The 15,048-nt window shown below is 48.3% G+C and overlaps 1 protein-coding gene across 5 annotated transcripts in view; it reads right to left on the bottom strand.

The window, feature by feature from the left end:
- Positions 1-15,048, bottom strand: part of PSD3 (pleckstrin and Sec7 domain containing 3) — a 575,456-nt gene that overhangs the window by 553,745 nt on the left and 6,663 nt on the right. Inside the window, exon 1 of one of the 5 annotated variants that reach the window (XM_043893689.1) lies at positions 13,620-13,711. The exons of the other annotated variants lie outside the window; for them this stretch is intronic. The gene's annotated coding sequence lies outside the window, so the exon portion shown is untranslated. Of the gene's footprint in view, positions 1-13,619; positions 13,712-15,048 lie in introns of those variants that run through there. 5 annotated transcript variants of the gene reach the window in all.

The following is a 15,048-nucleotide window of genomic DNA, read 5'->3' as shown; positions in this document are numbered from 1 at the left end:
GAGACCGTTAGCAAGAACGGGAACAGGCGGCTTTGGAGGGACGTGAAGAATTCCTTCTCCTCTAAAGTAGGAGGGAGACTGAGATGGACTTGAGGCGTGGACAAGAGGGACCTGGAGGCACACAGAGGCCCCCCAGCTTCTGCAAAAAGAAATGTCCATGAGTTGAGAGGTGGGGATTCACTCTGGCTTGTCCATGAGTTACCGCGACTGTTGTGCGACCTAAGACGGCCTGTGTGTGGCCTGGCAGATGTACACTGTACCCCTGTTTTAATTATTAGAGAAAAGGGCACATGAGCAGAAGCGAAGAATGCCCTCGTTAAAAACGAAAATTAAACGTGCCTTTTCCTGGGATACCAGGGCTGCTCCTCCTCAGGGGACAAGGCTCCCTTCCCAGGTGCCGAGGCCACGCCGACTCCCTGTGATGTGCTGGTCGGTGTGGGGTGTTTTTGTTTTTTTGTTTTTTGCTTGCTTTTGTCTTGTTTTTACCTTGAAGAACTGTATCCCTATCTTGTTTAATGTTCTTTGTTCTGACAAGATATAAAACTGAGCAGCCGTGGGAAGTGGGCTTCTGGGCTAGTCCTCAGTTTGGCTCAAGTGAAACTCTTTTCTGGTCCTATTCTTGATTGTTTATTGATTATTTTCATCGATAACTTCTTTTCTGAGTAGCCCAGGGAGCAGGTTTCTCATGCTCCTGGGGGCAGGAACAGGAGGAAACTGAGTTTACCCAACACGCCCCAGAGATGCTATGCAAGCTGATTCTGAGACCAAAATTTAGAAAAGAAAAGGTTTATCTAACGCTATCTATCTCACGCTTCTTCCTTCAATCACCGCATTTCCTGGTAAAATGGGGCTTAAAGCGAGAAGGGCAGGCAGTGGCAGAGTGATATTCACAAGCACCACTTTTCTGGAGGAGAAACACAGCTGACTGTGGCCTTAGGCCCGAACACAGGGCGTGTTTGTCTCAGCCGCTCTCACAGGGACGAAGGGACATCCCCCAGGCGAGGTGATGATTGTCTTCCTTCTTGGACTTTTTCAGGAGGAACTGCCGGGGAGGAACCTCATCACAGCCTCACCCCAGGTGTCCCTGGCCTGCGGGCTCAACTCGGAAGGTGGGGGCCACAGTTCCAGCTCCTTCGAGGCGCTGGTCCCTGGCTTCTGCCCAGGCAAGAGGAAAACACCGCCAAGCTCAATCTCGAGCCCCTGGAAAGAGTGTCAGCAGAGCCTCTGGTAACAGGTAACAGCTTTCTGGTACTTTACACCCCACGCAGAAAACAGCAAGCTCCCAGCAGCTAGGGCTTTATTAGAAATAGGAAATATCCAGGGACTTCCTGGGTGGTCCAGTGAATTAAGAATCCACCTTCCACTGCAGGGGATGTGGGTTCGATCCCTGGTCCGGGAACTAAGATCCCGCACGTCACACAGCTACTAAGCCCCACAACCAGAGAGAAGCCGGCAAGCTGCAAGGAAAGAAACCATGTGCTGCAACTGAGACCTACAGCCAAACAAATCTTTTTTTAAAAAAGAAAGGAAATATTCATCTGACCATGTAGACACTGACACAACACGTGTGACTATCCTCTATAAAATGTTAAGCCTAAAATGTACATTATCCCAGAAGAATTGAGTACACCAATAGTAGCCTAGAACACTGCTTATGTTTCCATCAGGCAAAGAGTGGTGTTTAAGTTTGGGTCCACAGGTGAGCTGGGTTTACTTCTTAGCTAAGTAATACACTCAATTACAAGTCAGCCAATTCTTCTTTACCAAAAAATATACTGAGAGAGGAAAAACTGTTTACTAACTCAGGCATAACCAACATAAGCTGATACAGAGCAAGATTTTAAGAAACTTGAATATCTCGAATATCCAGGTATATTTTTGTAGTAAGTGAACTAGAATTCAAGTTCAACACTTCTGATGTTAGGATAAGACTCAGCCTTTTCTTAAAGTCAGAAATTACCTAAGACACATTATACATACGGAACAACCTCACTTGACAAGAAAGCTTATTGTTTTAGCTGTCATGCTTTTAATTACTTCCTTATTCTAATTGTGAGGATAGTATCTGTTTCCTAACTATCCCAGGAATCTAAATTCTGGGAGACAGTTATTTTTCTTCCTGAGTGTTCTCTTCCTTATAGCTAGCCATGATTTTTTCTTTCTTTCTTTCTTTTCTTCTGCTAGCCATAAGGAAGAAAGCACTTCCCTATGTCTCCCTTTTGTTCTGTCATAAAAGAGTTGCCCTGGCAATCAAGTTACTAACTTCTTTTGAATGTCTTGCTTTCTTATTTCCAAATTGTATGTTGCATTGAATAATTCCCTATTCCCTTCCTTAACCTTCCGACTTTTAGTCCAAAGACCCTAAGAGACTTCTTTTTAACTTTTGCAGTTTCATCAAGATGTAACTGACATACCACATACATTTAATGGGCTGCCCATGCGGCGTTAGTGGTAAAGAATCCGCCTGCCAATGCAGGAGAGAGAAGAGACCTGGGTCTGATCCCTGAGTCAGGAAGATCCCCTGGAGGAGGGCACGGTAATCCACTCCAGGATTGCCTGGAGCCTTAGAGGGCCTTCAGGTTTGCCATCATCTCCTACACAGATCTCTCAGCATCTGTATTGCCAGCTTTGGCAGCTGTTTCAGCCCAAAGAACCGGGTGAGTCCACGTCACTCACGAGCGCACTTGAAGAACACACGGCACACGCCGCGCAACTGTGTGGGTCACGGTCTGTCCTTTTGTAACTGATGCAAAATACGAAGTTTGTAAAAAAGAAATATGAGACGCAGCAGCATCTTCCCTTACTGAACCAGATCACAGGATTCAGGGAGCAGGCGGGGAAGCCTGCCTTGAGTGGGCCTTTCGGAGTTTAGTGCAAAAGCCCACGTTCCAGACCACAGGCTTCCCAGGAGCATGTGCAGGAAGAAACCGGACCGCTTACAGAGGCCAGAAGGTGCGGTCTGTCACCACAACGGGGTGTGCGTGTTGGTTTTTTCCCTATGAAGATCTGCTGCCTACACTCAGGTGTTTTAAAAGAAGCCAACTAAAGACCTCACGTAACCAACACGGACCTACTGTATTGCACGGGGAACCCTGCTCGTGTTAGGGGGCAGCCTGGATGGGAGGGGAGTTTGGGAGAGAACAGATACACGTGTGTGTAGGGCTGAGTCCTTTTGCTATCCACCTGAAACTATCAAAACATTGCGGATCAATGCTCCAATCAACTACTCCAATACAAAATAAAAAGGTTTTTTTTTTTTAAAGACCTCATATGAATCTCATAGCAATTCAGTTTATAAGGGAAAAATACAAAATAACCTAATCACTTTGCAAATGAAGACCAAATGATACAGGACCTTACCTAAAAATAAAAATATCTAAAATGCCTTTAGAAAGGCAGAAAGGATGAAAGAAAAGACAACGGAGACAGAAGAGGGTGAACAAAAAAGAGAAAAGAAAAGGTACAGCATCAGAAAAGGAAGCGAAAACTTGAGGAAAAGTTGTGACAGAGACAAAGCAATATAGGAGCATGATTAGAAGAGCTCCTTCTGCATTAAAGAAAAATACGACAATGATTTCCTATACCTATTTTCAAATTCACAGTCTGATCAAATTCTATAGTTTCTTTACTGCACTGAGTCACAATTGTACTTAAAATCATAAAATGTGGATCACAGATGATAGCATTTAGGGTAAATTTTTTAAATGTGTTTCATTTTTATTGGGCTTTGCTTTGGCATAAGTATAAATATGATTCTTATAACAAAAATCAGTGTGATCTGATTAAAGGAATCAAAGTAACATAGGTGGTTCCCTTTGAGTTGGACATAGATCTCCTGAATTGACAAACATTCATAAACATATAATTAAGGAAATTCTCAAACATACACAAAGGTGGAGAGAACAGTAAAATAACTTCACAGACTCACGGCCTGCCTTCAACAGTGATCTCACTGCAGCCCTCGCCCGCTAACACATGCACATACACACTCACACACACACTCTCACACACTCACACACACACACCTAGCCTCACAGGGACAGCCAGGATGAGCAGCTGATGTGATTGTGTGTGTAGATACAGAGTTCCTGGTGGGAAGACCTACACTGTAGCTGAACCGAAGTGTTTTACAATGTTGCTACAAGAAAAATGAGCCTAAAGCCCAACAATGCCAGCTTATTCCGCACTCTGGTGGAAATGCAGTCTTCCACTCCAGACCCACTGGCTCAGTCTTTGTGGTGAGAGTCAGTATTCTGTGTTCCCCACGTTCTCCAGGTGACTCGGATGCACTCACGCTCTGAGAAGCAATCACGCCCCACGCTCAGTCGCTCACTTGTGTCCAACTCTGTGTGACCCCATGGACGGTAGCCTCCCAGGCCATTCTGTCCATGGGATTCTCCAGGCAAGAATACTGGAGTGGGTTGCCACTCCCTTCTCCAGGGTATTTTCTGGACCCAGAGAGTGAACCCTAGTATTCTGCATTAACAGGCGAATCCTTTACCACTGAGCCACCTGAGAAGCCCTTGAGAAGCTATGTTTGCAAGCGAATCCCACACATTAGGTCGTGTCACCTGTAAACACTTTGATATGCATTTCCAAGTGATATCACTGCACCTAACAGAAATAAGAGTGATTCCTGAGAGCATCCAACCATGACTAGGCTAGTCATGGGTCCTGATGGGCCCAGGTCAGTCCAGTTTACACCTGTTGTCTGGAAATAATTATTAAAATCACCCTTTTTCACCCTCAAAGTGCCCCATTCAGGATGACACAGTTTATACTCACTGTACTCACCCTCAGTCTAAACTTCACAAACTTGCTATACCATTCTTAGGTTCATCTGCTTCCTTTTGTATTGTTTCAAAGGTGCTTTTTAAATTTTAAAATTATGTAAAACATTGCATGTTTCCAAAGTAAAGATTCATTTTAGTTCCTTCCACCCTAATCCCCCTCTCCCCAAAGGTAAGCATTTTTTTATTAGTTTTATTTATACTTCACTTGTTTCTTTTTGAAACTCTAGGTGAATCCATAAACTGTTTTACCGGGTCTCTCTCTTCAACACTGTTCCATAGCTCAGGGTTCTGGGTACCATTCCTCCAGGGGGATGTGTACAGACCATTCGCACCCCTTTTGCAGCTACGGGGTGACGCTTTGTGTGCAAGGAACAGCAACCAACTCCTACTGACAGACATCTGGATTTTTTACCATCTCTTGCTATTTCAAATCAGGCAGCAGTAAGCAGCCATGTGCATGCTGTCATTCTGTAATGATGCCAGCATATCTTTGACATCCATTCCTAGAGATGGAGTTGCCAGATCAAAGCAAGAAGGCATACCTAATTTTTCCAGACATTGTGAAACACCCCTGGGCGTGTTGGCAGTTGGCAGCTCCACCAGCACTGGATAAGCAGGCCTGTTTCCCCACTGCCTTCTCTATGGGACATATTGTCTGTCTTCGGGATGTTTGCCTATTTTTAAGTGAAATATAGTATTTCCATGCAGTTTGCTTGTTATCCTGTTTACGTATAATGTATATACAGAAGGTGTACCTATCAGAAACGCGGAGATGGTGAATTTTCACAAAATGAGCACACCCTAATGACTAGCACACTGATGAAGAAATAGAAAACATGACTAGCACTGTGGAAGCCCCCTCCTGCTGACTTATTGAATTGCAATCTGCATCTCTCTTACTTTGAGCAAGGGTAAGCTTTCTTTCACATATTTGAAAGCCATCTGTATTTTTTTTTCTGTGAAATATTCTGTTTAAATATCTTACTACTTTCCTACCAAACAGACCTCAGTATGATTCATAGGAAACCCACAAAGCTTTCAAGAAAAGTGTGGCAGCAGAAGATAACATCAACGGGGACAGAAAAGGGTAGAAACATTATAAAGTAAAGAGACCTCTGGACCCACAAGCAAGAAGCAGGATGGGAAAACCACTCAGCTGCAAACACGGACTACATTTTAATCCCAGGGAGGAATTACGGGCTGAGAGGGCAGAATAAAGAGCTGTCAGGAATTGTTTCTAGAGACACGGGCCTGAGACCTAATCAAGGACCCAGCGCCATGTGCAGGGCTGGGTTTTAGCATGGCTGCACATCTCCTCTGACCCCCTTTTGAGTGGGAGCATCTACAGAGGTTATCCCTGCTGTCTCATGAGGGTGAGCTGCACAGGCAGAGGGCAGGTAAGTTCTGTCTGGTTTGCAAGATTGAGAGGAACATTACACAAGGAACTGTATGTGAAGAAATGCACTTGAGAAGTCTCGGCTGTGCCTAAGCTTGATTTATTTATTTTTAAATACTTATTTATTTGTTTGGCTCTGTTGGGTCTTAGTGGCAGCATGCAGGACCTTTGATCTTCGTTGCACCAAGCAGGATCTTTAGTTGCAGCATGAAACCTTTGAGTTTCAGCATGGGGGATCTCGTTCTCTGACCAGAGCTCCCCTGTATCGGGAGCTCAGAGTCTTAGCCACTGGACCACCAGGGAAGTCCCAGGCTTGATTTAAATAACTTGATCCTGAGCCTCAAGCCTGAGCCTGATACTTTAATGCACAAGATTTGGGGGGTCTTCTGAGGGGCGGGGGCTGAATGCATTTTGCATACGGAGGGGATATGGATGACAGCAACCAGAGGACAAATTGTAGCATATTGTATTTTCCAAAAATGGCCACAATGACACTCCTGACCCTCACATGCCCTTGCAGAACTTTTTAGCTCTCCCAATCAAGAGATGGAGTCTAGGTCTCCTCCCCTTGAGCCCAAATGGGACTTGATGATTGTCTCAGTGAATGGCAGACACGACACAGGATGACTTCCAAGGCAAAGTCATTATAGACAATATAATTTCCTCCTGTCTCTCCCTCTCAGGTCACTGGCTTTAGGAGCCCTGTGCCACCTGGTAGAAGTCTGAGGCAGCCATGTATGAGGAAACACAAGCTTCCTTAGTCAAAAGCAGAGATGGCATGACAGGAAAAATGCCTGACCAGCAACCAGACGTTCCACACACTGCTGATCCTACCAGACACTGTCGCCAGAGCTACTCAGCTGAGCCACTCCAAGTTCCTGATTCACAAAACCCACGAGAAATGCTACTCAAGAGCCTTTGTTTTGAGATGCTAAGTTTCAGAGTTAATTATTACCCAGCACTAGAAAGCTGGAGAAGAACTGACTCATTGGAAAAGACCCTGACTGGGAAAGATTGAAGGCAGGAGGAGAAGGGGACGACAGAGGATGAGATGGTTGGATGGCATCACCGAGTCGATGGACGTGAGTTTGAGTAAACTCCGGGAGTTGGTGATGGACAGGGAGGCCTGGTGTGCTGCAGTCCATGGGGTCGCAAAGAATCGGACACGACTGAGTGACTGAACTGACTGACTGAGACAGCTGGAAGAGATTTTGATCCCTGTTCAAAAAGTAAGAAAAAAATCGAATCCTCTACTACATTTAAACTAAACTAAATCAAAATGAAACAGCCTCAGGAATGATGGCTGAAAAACACCTCAAGTTTTAGAAATGTATTCTGGAACACAAGAGATGTTAGCTGACTTAATACACATCATCTGTAATTTAAAGTTACCTGACTGCCTCACACTCCAATTTACAACTGTGAGACAAAATGCCTGAATTTTCTAGTCAGCATTTATTTAACTGATATGAGATTTTAATTGTTCCCATAAAATTAAGCTAGGCTTTAAAAAAAAAGTCAAATTACGATGACCAATAATGAGAACAACCTCTAACCACAAGGAGCCCTTGGTGAGTTTGGGCGGCAGAGCAGTGGGACCTGCCTTGAGCTTCACAGCGGCCGCCCAGGCTGCTGTGTGGAAAATACGCGGGGAGGGGGCTTGTGAGGGGGCAGAGGGCAACCTCCCACATGCAGGGGTCCAGGCGGGAAACCCCTGCACTTGGACCAACGGGTCAGATCCTGGCAGAGCTGACTAGACTTCCTGGAAAATGGTATGCAGGGTGGAGAGAAAAAGAAGCACCAAGAAGGACGCAGAGGCTTCTGGAAGCATGGAGAAGGGCTGTAGAAGGAGAAGATTCCAGGGGAGAGCTTGGAGCCTGTGGTGTGAGAGTTGTTAAAGGTGAGGAGGGCGCTGAGCTGCATCTCTCGAGCTATTAATGAGATGGAGCCCATTTCCCAGGACCCTTCCCCAGGCTCCCGGGTGGGTCACAGACGATCCGCGCGGAGTCTGGAGGTGGAGGTGAGGCAGCATCTGGGGTCTGGACGGGCCCTGATGCACCAGGGCGTCGGGCAGCCAGGCAGGACGCAGCCCCTCCGCACCCCACCGCCCTCCCCTCCCCTCCCCGCTCTGCCAACCGGCTGAGGTGCCTGCAGCTCTTCAGCAGGCCCTCCCGCGGTCCAGGTCAGAGGCCCTGAGAGGCAGATGTGGCCGCAGTTTGTCCAGCTCCCTCCCACTCCAGGTTCCGCTCTTCTTCCCAAGCGCAGGTTCAGCCGACCCACAGCATCCAGGGCCGGATGCCCCCTGGGGGCAAAGCCAGCAGCTCTTCAGACCCTTCAACAGCTCCCGCGGCTGCAGAAATTCTAACTGCTGCATCACTCATAGTGGTTCTGCCCTTCTGATGGGACTCTGATACAGCATCCAAGGGAGATACCGAGTAGGCGCTGGCTGTGAGTCTCAAGTTCAAGGGAAATGGTCCCAAATGGGTGTTAAATTGGGGAATCGTTGCCACATGACTGGTATTTAAAGCCATGAGCCTGGGTTAGATCACCCAAAGAGAGCTTTCAAGGAGGTCCAACACCCTGGGAGCTCCATGGTAAAGAGGTGGAGGCAGGAGGGAACAGCCAAGGAGACCGAGAGCTACCAGTGAGACAGAAGGAATCCCAGACGACACTCGTGGTTCAAGGCGAAGGAGGAGCGTCAGGAGGAGGCTGAGCTCGACCGTGTCAGCTGAGATGAGTTTGGAGACGGGACTGCCATGCCTGAAGGTATCATTGTTGACATTGTCCAGAGGGGTTTGCTGAAGTGGATGGGTGAAGTCTGATCACAGCAGATTCAAGAAAAATGGGGCAAGAGAAAGTGGAGAAAACTGTTGAGAAATTTCTTCGTGAAGGAGGGCAGAAAAATAATGAGGGAAAAAATAACATCGATTAAAAAGTTGTGTTTTTCTTTTTTTTTTTTTTAAGATGGGAGAAACAAAGCCTGCTTGCTTTCCGGTGGGAATGTCCCAGGAGAGAAGGGACTTGACTGCTGGAGGTGGGTCTTGAGATGTGATGGTGAGGCTGACGGGGCTGGTTCCCGGGGAGGCCGCTGGTCCCAGGAGCCTGGACAGCTGGAGAAGGGGCAGGAACACAGGGTCAGGGGCTTCCTGACCGGATGTGCGCGGGGTCTGGATGGTCCCTTCGGATGACCTGCTTTCTCAGTGAGCAGACACAAAGCCATCAACTGAGAGTGAACACGGGGGGAAGATGCCGGGGGTTTCCAGAGAGGAAAGGACACGGAAGATCTCTGTAGGCAGAAGGAGAGCACACAGACCCCAGGGAAATGCAGGACGTTCTCAAGGCCCACCCAGGGATGCTGGGCGTGAACGTGGAGTGAGAGGGTGTGATGTGAGTGTGTGGGGGCCATGCTCAGCTGTGCAGTCAGTTGTGGAACAGAGAAAATGAGGGCAGGGAGGGTGGGAGGGGGCAGACCTGTGGCTTTGTTGACTGAGAAGGATGAAGAAGAGACGCCTGGGTGAGGACCAGGGTGTCCCCAAGACTGTGACTGTACTAATTGGTGGCAGAACTTTAACTGGGCAAAGAGGGAAGACAGGGCTTGGAGGTGGAGAACAGGTGACAGGGTCTGTGGAGTGAAGGTCCCATTGGGATCAAAGGATTGTTGGGCTCAAGGTGCTGGGCAGGTCAATGGGGATGGAGGTGGGATGTGGGAGGCAGGAGATGAAGGCCAGGGGAGGTGAGGACGTGGAGGTGAGCGGCTGGCCCCCCACTGCTGGGGGAGGGGGGGGCCTACTGCACAGGGTGGGACCCAGGACCCTTGGTGGGGCCAGAGGAGAGGGTGGTTTACAAGCCACACGCCCTCACAGCTGGGAGGAGGGTGCTGTGTGCACACACGGTCACACGTGGGCTGCTGTCCAGATGGCAGATGGCAGTGAACCTGCAAAGCCTCTGTAGGGGGCAGGCTCTGTAGGGGCAGGAGGGCGCAGGAGGGGCCAGCTGGCTTGTCGGGGTAATTTTGCAGGGAAGTAACCTTGTCAGGCTGAGGACCCGTCGGAGCACGCCTGATCTAGGTGACCGGGGCCAGTGTGCAGGAGGCCTTTCCTCCTGGCTGGGAGCACATCCAGCGAGAGCAGGGCCATGCATGATTAGGTCTTTGGTGCCCGCGAGGCTCCAAGAGGTCAAGGCAGCTTGAAGTTTCTTAGACCTTACGCTTGGCCCGAGGTGATGACTCTGACACTGAGAGGGAGTGGGTGGCAGAGTCTGATGGCGCGGGGGTCAGAGCTGGGAGGTGACAGGACGGGGGGAAGGCTGTGGAAAGGAGTAATGGGGCTTAGAGAGGACACTCCCCACTCCCCTCACCTGGGGAGCTGCAGGGTCCTCCGAGGAGACTGGGGTTCAGTCAGGCAGTGGAGGGACTGCCCAGAAAGAAAAGCTGAGGGATACGGAGACATGAGCTGACGACAGCGGTGAGTTCCAGGGGCGTCCTGGGAGGTTCCAGGAGCTGGGGAGGACTGACAGGCAGGCGGGAAGAAGGGACTGCAGAACTTCAAGGCAAACAGAAGTCAGGGACGGCTGGGGTCCCCGGGGCTGGGGCTCCCCAGGGTGACAGGTACGAACAAGGGACAAGGAACAGAGGCGAGTCTCGACAGCCTCGAGGCACAGGCTGACCGTCTGTGGGCGGGAGGAGGAGGCAGGTTCTGGAGGGGCTCTGCCATGACTGCTTATGGACTCTGGATTCGTCTCTGGGCTCCACTCACGTGAGGGAAAAGAGGGAGATGGAATAGAAGGTTTCCCAGGGTGACCTTTAGTCCATAATATAAGGTTCTGTGGGCCTCCCAGGCGGCGCTAGAGGTAAAGAACCCACCTACTGCCAATGCAGTAGATATAGGAGACACAGGTTCAATCCTTGGGTTGGGAAGATCCCCTGGAGGAGGGCATGGCAACCCACTACAGTACTCTCACCTGGAAAATCCCCATGGACAGAGGAGCCTGGCGGACTGCAGTCCATGGGGTTGCAAAGAATCCGACATGACTGAAGCCATTTAGCATGCGGGCACGCATGAGGTTCTATCCCGTTTGCCTGAGTGCCACAGAGCCTTCAGGTCACCATAGCCATGCCCAGCTCACCCAGGCCCCGGACACACAATATGAGCAGACACCGGTGCAGAGTCATTCCCCACGTCTCCTTCCTTCCCACCAGCCCCTTCCGTCAGAACTCGTCACCAGCTTTACTTCTCTGCTCGCCTTGATCCTCAGAGCCACGCACCTCTCGTCCCTACCGGGGTCTTAACACTCTAGAAGGGCTTCCCTTGTGACTCAGCTGGTAAAGAATTTGCCTGCAATGCGGGAAACCTGGGTTCGATCTCTGGGTGGGGAAGATCCTCTGAAGGAGGGCTTGGCAACCCAGTCCAGTATTCTTGCCTGGAGAATCCCCATGGACAGAGGAGCCTGGTGGGCTACAATCCATGGAGTCGCAAAGAGGAGGACACGACTGAGTGACTAAGCATAGCTCGGCAACACTCTAGAATCCGGTTCCCTGCCTGCATCCCCATCTCCATCTCAGCCCTCCAGGATCAAGGTCAGGGCTACCTCCAAAAGCCTCACGTCTCCCATGGTCTGGACCCTCTCTACCTTTCTACCACTGCCTGGGCAAGACTAACCCAGTCACAGGTGTCACATGTCTCTGCTTGCACGGGGAAAGAAGCATTTTCTGCCCTCTCTCTACACAGATACCCCCCCCCCCCCCCCCCCCCACACACAGTGCCACACACACACACCCCACCCTCCCCCACACACACAAAGTGCAAGGGTCTTGGGCGGGGCTGGCTCTTCTCCTAAATATCCTGAGATACCTAGCATGGTGCTGGGGCAGCCCGAGCCCAGCTCTCAAGGCGGCGTCTCTCCTCCACCACGCGTGTCCTTTCCCTCAAATCTGCTCCTCGTGCAAAGCACTGCTTCTTCAGCCAGCAATTCTACAGCAAGTTGCAAGAGGGTCATGGGCCTTCTCTGGTCCAGCTGAGGACGGACCTCTTAAGGGATTCCATGGACCCTCTTAGGGTTTCCTAACTTGTCCAGGATCCTTTCCATGGGAATTTTCTTTCTTCCTTTCCAAAGACAAGGAGAGAGCTTTCAGAAAGCAGACGCAACACACCATCTGCCTTCATTTCAGGGAAGAGAAATCCCCAGGACAGAGAAGGGGAAAGTCCCATCTCATGACAAAGAGCTCTTCCTGGGACACTTGTCTTTTCAGTTCATATCCACATAGCCCCAGAGCCTTCCCCTTCTCCAAGACGTGTCCCCGGAATTCCACCGCTCTGCTCTGCTCGTATCCTGCCCGTGTCTAACTGAGACTGTGGAATTAGGCCGCAAGTGGATGGTCTCAGTTTCCATCTCAATCACATGGAATCATTGTTACTACCAACACATTCTAATACTTACTCTTCTCAGGAACATATAGGTTAACACAAGTGGCATGCTTTCTAATCTTTTTTTTTTTTTTCCTAATTATTTACGGGCTATGCGTTTTGTGTAGTCATCGGCCGTCTCTAAAGGGAATGCTGACATTTCCCGTGGCTGGCAACTGCTCCGCACAGCAGCTGGTTATCTGATCTGTCTGCTCAACAGGTTCCTCTTTGACATTTAATAAACTGCAGTGATTTCACATTTAGTTATTCCCCCCATATGCTCAATGAGGGCAAAGCACCATATAAAGGCCATCTTAGATGAAAATTACAGAGGCAATTTTTTATGGATAAGCACAAAGTAAAAAGTTATCTTTTTTACTTGGCTTCTTCTTTTTTTTTTTTTTTTTTTTGAAATTTACATCTTCAACTTTTTTTTGGAAATACATGATCTTATTCTAACATTTTTGCTGTTTACAGATTTTCTTCATAATGTATTTGTCATCAGCTGCTTTGGTTATGGTTTTATCTCTTTAATGATAAAGATGTTGTTAAAAGGCAAAAAGCAAAGTTTTCTTGCTTTCTTTTTTATGGAACTAGAGCTCCTTAAATCAGAATAGACTTGAGTTTTCCAATAAACCCTTCCCTCAGTGAGTGTTCATGGGAGCGCTACACATTCAATCAGTCAACATTTCAGAACATACTGAAAGAAGAGCGTAATTCAAGGTCATCAGTTTGCCTAGATCCTCAAACACCAGGTCTCTGGCAATTTGATTTTATGCTAGAAGAGATTTAGACAGACAAGACAAGCATGTCTTTCTGACTATTCTTCCACCAAAGGAAAACATACCCCAAAGCAGCCCAGCAAAACATCCCAAATAACAGGCCCCACCACGTGAGAATTCTTAGTTTTCCACAGTCACAGTTATAGAAAGGATAAAACTTTTCAAAGGCTCAAACGTTTCTTCCTAACGCATATTCTCACTGGTGTTTTGCTTCACAAGAAAGTTTCAATCCTAAGAACTGACTTACCAGGCTTGCATCTGGCCAGCTCCTTGGAGAGGCTCCACTTTGTTTTGAGGTTGTGTCTGACACTTAATACATAAAATTCAGCCAGTTCCGCTGCCTGGTGTTATGACTCGGTTTACCCCCGTGACTCCATGACAGGACAGAACCCCAATCCCTTCTTTCTGCAAAGTCTTCAGATGACTTTCTCCCTCATTCTCCTCTTCTTCGCTGCAGGCCACGATGAAAACCACACAATTCCGAATTACTTGGGCAGGAAACGCTGTCAAACGTACATGTGTCAAGCAAAGTAGGCGTCATCAATCACAAAAGGAAGTAGAAGCTTCCTCAAGGAGCTGTGGTAACCCCGCAGCTCTCTGCCTGTGAGTATTTGTCAAAGGAGTGAGTTTTTTCAAAACGAGAATGAGACGCAAGTGCGGGCAGGGGCACTCCTGCCAGCCGAGAGAAAACAGCCGGAGGGTAACCAGACCCGGCGGCTCTGACAATTAATCCAGCGACAGGAAGTGCACTGGTTTGGCTAACGCTGGAGAAACAGTGGCCTCTGATGGAGCCCAGATGTCATACTGATTACACATGGTGTGGAAACTGGGAGCTTATTCTGACGGTCACTCAAGGGAACAGACGGAACGAGAGGCCCCAACTGGAAAGCCATCTCAGGCCTAACTACTTCACTTTTATCAAGTCCAAAAGCTCCACTCTGTTCTTATCCTCTGTCTTCCCTTCCCTTCAGTGTTACCTTTGTCCTCGCAGACACTTTAACGTTGTAAACGTACTCTAATGAGGTTTACCTTTGAAACAATCAGTGTTGACACGTGAATTTTTGTTTACCTAATGTTCTGACATTCTCTACAGTGATATCATAAGCAAAAGATAGGACAGTGTTTATTTTGACAACCTCTATCTGAAAAATATGTTACAACTGGGGAAAAAAAAAAATCTCCCATCTCTCCCCAGAGCAGTTTTGCCCACTTGCCACATAAAATATAGGCAGATGGTGAGCGGTAGTGAGACGTTCAGGTTCTTCCAATCCTTACTATGTTTGTTTATTTTCTTTTATGCCATTTTTACAAATGTGAGCACAGCCAGGAAATTAGTAACAAGCTGATCCAAAAGAAAACCAGACAGACAGGCTGCTGCCCCCAACCCTTTCAGACCTGGCATTTCCTGGGGCTTGGGGAACTTTGTATTTAGAGGACTCTGACCCTCCACCAGGCAGACCCCAGCGTGTCACTTGTGATAAGGTCGCGTGAAATCCACAACAGACGCTGAGGGGGACAAAGCCAAGGTAAGAGGAGGCAGGAGAAGAAATATTTGAGGAGAGTTCCCTGAACTTTGCGTAGCATGCCTTTGGTGGAAAACAACACACAGGTAAATGTAAAATAAAATTTAAAGATAAGCCAAAAGGAAGACTCCACTTGTTGGGAACTTACCTGTT

This window comes from Cervus elaphus, chromosome 32 (genome assembly GCF_910594005.1).
Source record: "Cervus elaphus chromosome 32, mCerEla1.1, whole genome shotgun sequence".
In the NCBI taxonomy this organism is placed as follows: Eukaryota; Metazoa; Chordata; class Mammalia; order Artiodactyla; family Cervidae; genus Cervus; species Cervus elaphus.
The sequence above is the reverse complement of the archived record's forward strand: the minus strand, read 5'-3'. Positions and strand labels throughout refer to the sequence as shown.